Genomic DNA, 9,887 nt, shown 5'->3' on the forward strand with positions numbered 1-9,887 from the left:
TAAGGGTAAGGAACTAACATTTATTGGGAACCAGATACATACATGTATTTACGTAATTAAGTCCAGACTACAGTTTTGCTGAGGTTACTTATCAGCACTCTGATTTTCAGAAGAAGAAACTGAAGCTAAGGGATTAATCAATTTGTCTAAAGTCACATAGCTGGTATAAGGTGGAACTGACATTTAAAACATTTAGGACACTCAGGATCATGACTGCCTTTATTATATTAACAGTCCACTAATTAATTCCAAAGAAAGGCAATGCCAAAGAATGCACAAACTACTGCACAATTGCACTCATCTCACACGCTAGTAAAGTAATGCTCAAAATTCTCCAAGCCAGGCCTCAGCAATACGTGAACTGTGAACTTCCTGATGTTCAAGCTGGTTTTAGAAAAGGCGGAGGAACCAGAGATCAAATTGCCAACATCTGCTGGATCATGGAAAAAGCAAGAGAGTTCCAGAAAAACATCTATTTCTGCTTTATTGACTATGCCAAAGCCTTTGACTGTGTGGATCACAATAAACTGTGGAAAATTCTGAAAGAGATGGGAATCCCAGACCATCTGACCTGCCTCTTGAGAAACCTATATGCAGGTCAGGAAGCAGCAGTTAGAACTGGACATGGAACAACAGACTGGTTCCAAATAGGAAAAGGAGTACGTCAAGACTGTATATTGTCACCCTGCTTATTGAATTTATATGCAGAGTATATCATGAGAAACGCTGGACTGGAAGAAGCACAAGCTGGAATCAAGATTGCCGGGAGAAAAAAAAAAAAAAGATTGCTGGGAGAAATATCAATAACCTCAGATATGCAGATGACACCACCCTTATGACAGAGGGTGAAGAGGAACTAAAAAGCCTCTTGATGAAAGTGAAAGAGGAGAGTGAAAAAGTTGGCTTAAAACTCAACATTCAGAAAACGAAGATTATGGCATCCGGTCCCATCACTTCATGGGAAATAGATGGGGAAACAGTGGAAACAGTGTCAGACTTTATTTTTTTGGGCTCCAAAATCACTGCAGATGGTGACTGCAGCCATGAAATTAAAAGACGCTTACTCCTTGGAAGAAAAGTTATGACCAACCTAGATGGTATATTCAAAAGCAGAGACATTACTTTGCCGACTAGGGTCCATCTAGTCAAGGCTATGGGTTTACCAGTGGTCATGTATGGATGTGAGAATTGGACTGTGAAGAAGGCTGAGTGCCAAAGAATTGATGCTTTTGAACTGTGGTGTTGGAGAAGACTCTTGAGAGTCCCTTGGACTGCAAGGAGATCGATCCAACCAATCCATTCTGAAGGAGATCAGCCCTGGGATTTCTTTGGAAGGAATGATGCTAAAGCTGAAGCTCCAGTACTTTGGCCACCTCATGCAAAGAGTTGACTCATTGGAAAAGACTCTGATGCTGGGAGGGATTGGGGGCAGGAGGAGAAGGGGATGACAGATGATGAGATGCCCGGATGGCATCACTGACTCGATGGACGTGAGTCTGAGTGAACTCCGGGAGTTGGTGATGGACAGGGAGGCCTGGCGTGCTGCGATTCATGGAGTCGCAAAGAGTCGGACACGACTGAGTGACTGAACTGAACTGAATTAACAGAACTCATGGCTTAAGAATATACCTTAAATGCCAAGATCAAGTAGCAAATCAATGTGGTACTCTGGACAAGGCTGTGTGATCTGTATCTGTAGCCTGTGTAATCTGTATCTGTAGCCTGTGTAATCTGAACCCAAAGTGGGAACATAGTTTCTGTGGTACCTTGCTCTGTGCCTAGTTCAGTGATGGTCAGTTAGGCTCAGGAATCTGACTGCTCCAGTACTTCTTTCTTATGTAGTCTCAGAATATCTGATAAAAAGGAATTAATACTTACTAGCCACACATCTGATGGACATGAATTTGAGCAAACTCTGGGAGATAGTGAAGGACAGGGAAGCCTGGCATGCTGCAGTCTGTGGAGTCGCAAAGAGATGGACATGACTTAGTGCCTGAACACACACATGGCCACAGATTTATAGTCCTAGAACCACTGACTTCAATAGATTGTTGAAATAATCTCATTTTTAATTTTTAACACCCATCCTAGCCTAACGGGAAAAAAGTTTACCATACCAAAATTCATTGCAAGACATATTTCTTGAACAAGACGGTAATGAGGCAATTTCTGGTTCCTGTTAAAAATCATAAATGAATCATAACCCAAACAAAAGTATAGACTTCATCATAAACGTAATCGCTACCCAAGACATTGTCAGTAGAACATGCTTTGAGAAACATGAAAGGAGGCCTTTCTTTATGCCTTATTTTAGTTTAGTCGCCACTTGAACCCTTCCTGCAGAGAAGGCAATGGCACCCCACTCCAGTACTCTTGCCTGGAAAATCCCATGGACAGAGGAGCCTGGTAGGCTGCAGTCCATGGGGTCGCTAAGAGTCGGACACGACTGAGCGACTTCACTTTCACTTTTCACTTTCATGCATTGGAGAAGGCAATGGCAACCCACTCCAGTGTTCTTGCCTGGAGAATCCCAGGGACGGCGGAGCCTGGTGGGCTGCTGTATGGGGTCGCACAGAGTCGGACACGACTGAAGCGACTTAGCAGCAGCGGTAGCAGCAGAACCCTTCCTGACAGTTTAGAATCTGACCTTTTAAAAGTGGCTAAAGAAGGAGAGATACATTACTCACAATTTGAAAGAGCTGCCAAATGTACCCAAAGTTCACACCAGGAAGGGACCAATGTGTTGTTTGTTTTGTTCATAGTTACATAGTTTTGTTTCCATAGAAGTTTGAATTTCATGCTCAGGATTAAAAGTGGTAAAGTGCCAATAACCGTCACTGTTTCTGGGAAAGCTATGTAAAATTTCAAATCTAAACCTCGTTTCCCTTGACCTGTTTTCCCTTCCTGTGGAAACTAGCTTTTGTTTTGAAATCTGACATAGTAATAGATTGTTGTGAAGGAAAACAGGAGAAAACAAATCTTGTTTTAAAATATTGCTGATATGCATGAGTATAACATGTTTATTATTTTTAAGCCAAGCTTTTTGTTTTACTTGTTTAGAAAAACAAACTCTATGCCACAATGCATAAGAGTGTTATGGAGCCATGCATGAGTGGTCAGTTATTTTGGTGGAGACGGGAGGGTGGTGGGTGGAGGATAAGAATTTCATGCAAAAGGCCTACATAGAGTAACATAAAATGAAACTTATCAGTAAGAGTCTGAGAGGCAGCCTGACATACTAGAAAAAAAATCCTGGATGCAGAGTCAGGAGATCTGTGTAAATTTGAAGTGGCTGTGTTGGGTTTAACTTTGAAATATTCTGTGAGAGGAAGTGGACTTGGGAGAGGAAGGAAGAGGTACTTCCGGAGCTTCAGAGTGGAACCATGAACACTAAACAGAAAGGACAGGTCTGGACAAGCCTGTGTAATGTCCTAACTAAGGAAAGACTATTACTCGGGGAGAAGTGGGCGTGTGAATGAACCTGGGAACTCTGTCTGGTTTTGGTGGGGAGTATGCTTGATTAACTGCAACTTAATTTCTGCCTGGAATCATCCTTGCTTGTCTCTTTAAAGACTATGAGGCCAGTCAGGGATCTATACTCTGCTGGTAAAAGTGACTAGAATGAGAGACTCAGGTGAAATCACCTGGGAAATAAATGTAGGTAAAGAAAAGGAAAAAATCCAAGATCATTCCAAAGTTCAGAGATTGAGTAGAAACAAAGGGGTTTAAGAGTGGAATAAAAAAATCCAGTGAGGTATGAAGAACATTAGGAAAGTAGGTGACACTAAGGACAAGAGAGGAAAGTGTTTCAGGAAGTAAGTGTTGATCAATAAAGCTAAGTGTTGCTAAAAGTCCCAGTAGGATGGAGGCACAGATGTGTCCATTGGATGTGGCAACATCAGATTGATGACCTCTATGAGAAAATGGAAAAGTTAGAAGCTTGACTGAAGTGGTCAAGATGAGATTGGGAGGTAAGAAAGTGGAGACTGGAGATTACTTAATAGTTATTCTTTTGAAGTTTTTGCTTTAAAGGGAAGGAAAAAAATGTGATGAATATTAAAGGGTATTTTGGATTGGGAGGGTGAGTTTTAAGATCAGATGAACTGGACATGGAACAACAGACTGGTTCCAAATAGGAAGAGGAGTACGTCAAGGCTGTATATTGTCACCCTGCTTATTTAACTTATATGCAGAGTACATCAGAGTACATCATGAGAAGAAGCACAAGCTGGAATCAAGATTGCTGGGAGAAATAGCAATAACCTCAGATATGCAGATGACACCACCCTTATGGCAGAAAGTGAAGAGGAACTAAAAAGCCTCTTGATGAAAGTGAAAGAGGAGAGTGGAAAAGTTGGCTTAAAGCTCAACATTCAGAAAACGAAGATCATGGCATCTGGTCCCATCACTTCATGGCAGATATAAGATGGGGAAACAGTGGAAACAGTGTCAGACTTTATTTTGGGGGGCTCCAAAATCACTGCAGATGGTGATTGCGGCCATGAAGTTAAAAGACGCATACTCCTTGGAAGAAAAGTTATGACCAACCTAGATAGCATATTGAAAAGCAGAGACATTACTTTGCCAACAAAGGTCCATCTAGTCAAGGCTATGGTTTTTCCAGTAGTCATGTATGGATGTGAGAGTTGGACTGTGAAGAAGGCTGAGCGCCGAAGAATTGATGCTTTGAACTGTGGTGTTGGAGAAGACTCTTGAGAGTCCCTTGGACTGCAAGGAGATCCAACCAGTCCATTCTAAAGTAGATCAGTCCTGGGTGGGACTGATTAGGGATATCATATGGTTTTCTTTCTTTTCTTAATATTTATTTATTTGACTGAATGGGGTCTTTGTTGTGGCACATGGGATCTTTCGTTGCAGTGCAAAAGCTCTACTTGTGGCCCTTGGGCTCAGTAGTTGTGGTGTGTGGGCTCCAGAGCGCATGGGCTGAGTTGCTCCGAGGCACGTGTGATCTTCGTTCCCTGACCAGGGATCAAATCCATGTCTCCTGCACTGCCAGGCAGATTCTTAACCATTGAACCACCAGGGAAGTCCCAAAATGGCTTTCTTTATCAAACTTTAGTTACAAGGAATATGGCCAGAGTTGAGTTTAAGGAGATTTGGTGATATTCCAGGCAAGTAGGAAGGAGGAAGAGAAGGGGAGAATACAAGAAGGAATTTGCATGTGAGTGACTTTTCTGGGTGTGGAGGATAGTGAGGACGTCATGAGGGATGGACTGAGAACAAAGTCATTGGTAAATGCGGGAGTGATCAGGACACTGATATATGTGCTCTCTGGAGGTGGAAGTGAGTGAATTGTAGTCCAATGGTATGGACTTCAAAGGAGCTGGATGTTTTGAAGAAGGAGAGGCCAATGAAAGCTTTGAAAGTGGCACTGGGAGCTAAGAGGACATCAGCCAGGATCTGATGACATCAGCCATCACAGGCTCTAAAGGAAAAAGCAAGTGTTCCTTGTGTCCTCAGGAAGAATAAAATTTCAGTTAGAGAAAGAAGGTGAAGGAACCATTCAGAGAAAGGGAAGACAGACTGGGGGTTCCATATCGTCCTGTGAAGAGGAGGGTAGAGAAGGACGGAAGGGGTGGATGTAGGACTCTGGGATCCGGACTGGAGGGCAAGGGGTGGGTGAATGATAGGGTGGGAGAGTTCTGAGAGTGGTTGAGCAGAATGGGATATAGAGTGTGGGAGGTTAGGCCTGATGTCCTCTTAAAGGAAGGGCCAGCAGTTCAAATTTCAGTCTTATAACTAGAAGGAACAAGGAACTGCAGTCAAAAGATTCTGTACAGGCTTCCTTGGGTTTCCAGACTCTCTTGGTGTTCTTATTACTACTAACTAGCTGCATACCTCAGTTCTGCATGGGCAAGTTCTTGTCTGGCTCTCACTCTTTTCATATATAAAGTGAGTCACTTCCCAGGCTCATGTGATGTTTTCATTTTCTGAAATGACCCCTACTTCCTTGCCAAGCTGTTGAAATCCTTCCCATTCTTTAAGAATCCTCTCAGAAGCCATCTATACTGTTAGATTTTTCTCAGTTTAATTACCCATTTCAACCAGATGTGACCTTTCTGTTCTCAGAATCACTTTAACACTGTCCGAACCATCCTAATGGCAGATATCAATCTTTCAAATAATACAGTTATTTATGTTTATGTCATCCTTGTCAAAAACTCCATGAGAATAGGACATGGGATGCATTCTTTTTGCCCAAATAGGTGCTCAGTAACTAACTTTTGAATGAACTAGTAAAGCATACTTCTGGAGGATGAAACAGTATTGAAGTAACAGAGACTATTAGATAAAGAAAAAGTGAGAAATACCTTGTATGGGCTTCCCTGGTAGCTCAGATGGTCAGGAATCTGCCTTCAATGCAGGAGAAGCGAAGTGAAGTCGCTCAGTCATACCTGACTCTTTGTGACCCCATGGACAGTAGCCTGCACCAAGCTCCTCCATCCATGGGATTTTCTAAGCAAGAGTACTGGAGTGGGTTGCCGTTTCCTTCTCCAGGGAATCTTCCCAACCCAGGGATCGAACCCAGGTCTCCCTCATTGTAGACAGACGCTTTACCGTCTGAGCCACCAGAGACCTGGGTTCTATCCCTGGATCAGAGAGATCCCTGGGTCAGGAGGAACCCTAGGAGAAGGGAATGGAGACCCACTCCAGTATTCTTGCTTGGAGAATTCCATGGATAGAGGAGGCTGGTGAGCTAGAGTACATAGCGTCGCAGAGTTGGACATGACTGAGTGACACACACACACACAGGATATTTCAAATTTCTTGGGACATTTAGGAAAGTAGACAGTGTGACTTTATTAGATCTAAGAGTAGTCTGTGTGCCTCTTACTTCAAACTTGAAGCAGTTACAGATACAGTAAAGCTATCCTTAGAAGACTAAGGAACCTGCTCATGTTAAATGGAAAATAACAGAGGAAGAAAGGAAGAGGTGAAAAGTAATAGATTAAAAACTATTGGAAATACAAGGCAAGTTAACTGAAAGAAATAATATGATTCCTAGACTTTAAAAAATGCAAATGTAAAATTTTTACTAATATGAATTAGTGAGGAGTTTCTCTGGACTAATGGTTGCCTAAAAAATATCTTTATTGGGAAGCATATTAGGTATTAAGGAAGTGTATTAGTTATTAAGGAAGCCTGACGTGCTGCAGTCCATGGGGTTGCAAAGAGTCAGGCCTGACTTAGTGACTGAACAACAACAAATTAGTTATTGGTCTATGAAACTGCATGACATGATTTGAAATGTGATGTTGCTTTGTCTGTTAAGTAGAATGACTTTTAAAAATATCTGCTAACAGGCTACATTTAAAAAATGGAAATATATATAATTGACAGTTAAAATAGTATGTTTCTGGTATATGATTTGATGATATAATATACATGTACATTGTTAGATAATCATTATAATCAAGCTAATAATATATCCACTGATACAGGCTACCCTTGCTGCTGCTGCTGCTAAGTCACTTCAGTCGTGTCCGACTCTGTGTGACCCCACAGACAGCAGCCCACCAGGCTCCCCCATCCCTGGGATTCTCCAGGCAAGAACACTGGAGTGGGTTGCCATTGCCTTCTCCAATGCATGAAAGTGAAAAGTGAAAGAAGTCGCTCAGTCGTGTCCGTCCCTCAGCAACCCCATGGACTGCAGCCTTTCAGGCTCCTCCATCCATGGGATTTTCCAGGCAGGAGTACTGGAGTGGGGTGCCATTGCCTTCTCCGAGGCTACCCTTGAGCCAAGGCCAAATCTATCCTTTTTGGAGGAGGGTTCAGTTTGGGCTTCCCTGGTGGCTCAGACAGTAAAGAATCTACCTGTAATGCAGGTTTGTTCCCTGGGTCGGGAAGATCCCCTGGAAAAGGGAATGGCAATCCACTCCAGTGTTCTTGCCTGGAGAGTCCTGTGGACAGAGAAGCCTGGCTGGCTACAGTCCATAGGGTTGCAAAGAACTGCACATGACTGAGCGACTAACACTTCAGTAGGCTTAATACTGACAAAAATAGGGTTAGACTATGGAATTTTTAATACAATTTTTAAAGGTTACACTCCATTTACAGTTGTTATAAAATAGTGTAAATGGAGTATTTTAGTAGCTGCATTTTTTTTTGAACCCAGCATGGAGTCACATAATCTGACTCAAAAATAATGTTCTTGTTGGGGCCATTGAGACATCATATTGGAAACTGGAGGTGTTGGGAAATTCTAAAAGTTTGTTATGTAACAATTCTACTACCTTCACTACCACCATCACGAACAATAAAACTAGTAACAAAATCTTTCTGAGCCTTACTATGTGTCAGTCCCTATTCCATAGTTTTATATGTTGTACCAGTTAGGGTTCAACCAGAGACACAGAACCTGTAGAGGGTATCTATCAAGAGATTTATCTTGAGGAATTGCCATATGCCATTGTGGGGGTCCATAGGCTGGGTTGTTAGGAAGGACAAGCTACAACTTGGACATAAGCTGAAGCTGCATTCCACAGAGTTTCTTCCTCTCTGAGATGACTCAGCTCTGCTGTTAAAGCCTTTCAGCTGATTAAATCAGACTTATTCAAATTCTCGAGGCTAATCTTTTCTTAAAATCACTTGGTTATGGACTTTCTTCAGGGCTTCCCTGGTGGCTCAGCAGTAAAGAATCTGCCTGCAATGCAGGAATTGCAGGAGATGCAGGTTGGATCCCTGGGATGGGAAGATCCCCTGGAGGAGGGCACAGCAACCCACTCCAGTATTCTTACCTAGAGAATCCCATAGACAGAGGAGCTTGGTGGGTTATGGTCCATAGGGTTGCAAAAAAAGTTGGACATGACCAAATCAACTGAGTATGCATGCACGTATGGACTTTAATCACATGTACAAAATGACCTTTAGAGCACCATGTAAATTGTTTGCTTGAATAACGGACACTGTAGCCCAGCTAAACTGATCGATAAAACCTATATTGTCTGATTTAACCCTCAGAAGAATCCCTCTGAAGCACTTCACATGAATGATAAATCTCGGAGCAAGAGTTTGAACCCAGGAATTAATGTAGGACCCAGGGATTGTGCACCATGCTGGAGTGCATTGTAGGAGAGAAACTAAAGCCATGCCCGGTTTCTCCTCCGAAGCATCTCCTGCGACAGGCGCCTTGTATTTCCTAGAGAGCCATCAATCCCTTATAACTAGGATTGCTGGATGCGCTCAGGCTGTCACATGGAGGGTATAATCTCGCACCCAAGTGACAGTGATAAAAAGAAATTAAATTCATTAGCTTCCTAGAAAATTGCTTGGTCCCATTTAGTTTCATTCAAAGGGTAAAAGGAAAAACAAAGCTGTTTGTCTTTGTCATTCTGTTTACCCCTCAATACATTTTATTAAGACAAGGAATGTAAAAAATGGTATTGAGACAAGTATTAAACTGAAGTCAAAACTTAGGTGATGACTATAGAGGGTTTATTTTAATCTAAATATTTCTTAGCAATGGTAAGAAAGAGCATGGGACTTCCCTGGTGGTCCAGTGTCCTTCCAAGGTGAGGGATGTGGATTTGATCCCTGGTTGGAGAACTAGGATCTCACATGCCTCACATAAAGTGTTACTATCAAGTACTTCTATACACTCTTAGTTTGAATAAAACAAAAAGAAAGAGCAGATCATCTGGTACAAAGAATAGAGCGAGATGGAAATGCAACTGAACTGTGAACAGGAAGGGCTACTGTAACTGAGCTGTGGATGGAGATCGATGAATGTGTTGGCATGACTGTCTGTGTTTGAACCTCTGGTTCCATGTGAGTCCTGGGGCTCCTGGTAGACAGGCTAAGATCGCTGATGTCATGGCAGACATGCTGAAACCCACAGGCAGATTTGGGGACGTACTATCGATTTC

This window comes from Capra hircus, chromosome 16 (assembly GCF_001704415.2).
Source record: "Capra hircus breed San Clemente chromosome 16, ASM170441v1, whole genome shotgun sequence".
NCBI classification, from domain to species: domain Eukaryota; kingdom Metazoa; phylum Chordata; class Mammalia; order Artiodactyla; family Bovidae; genus Capra; species Capra hircus.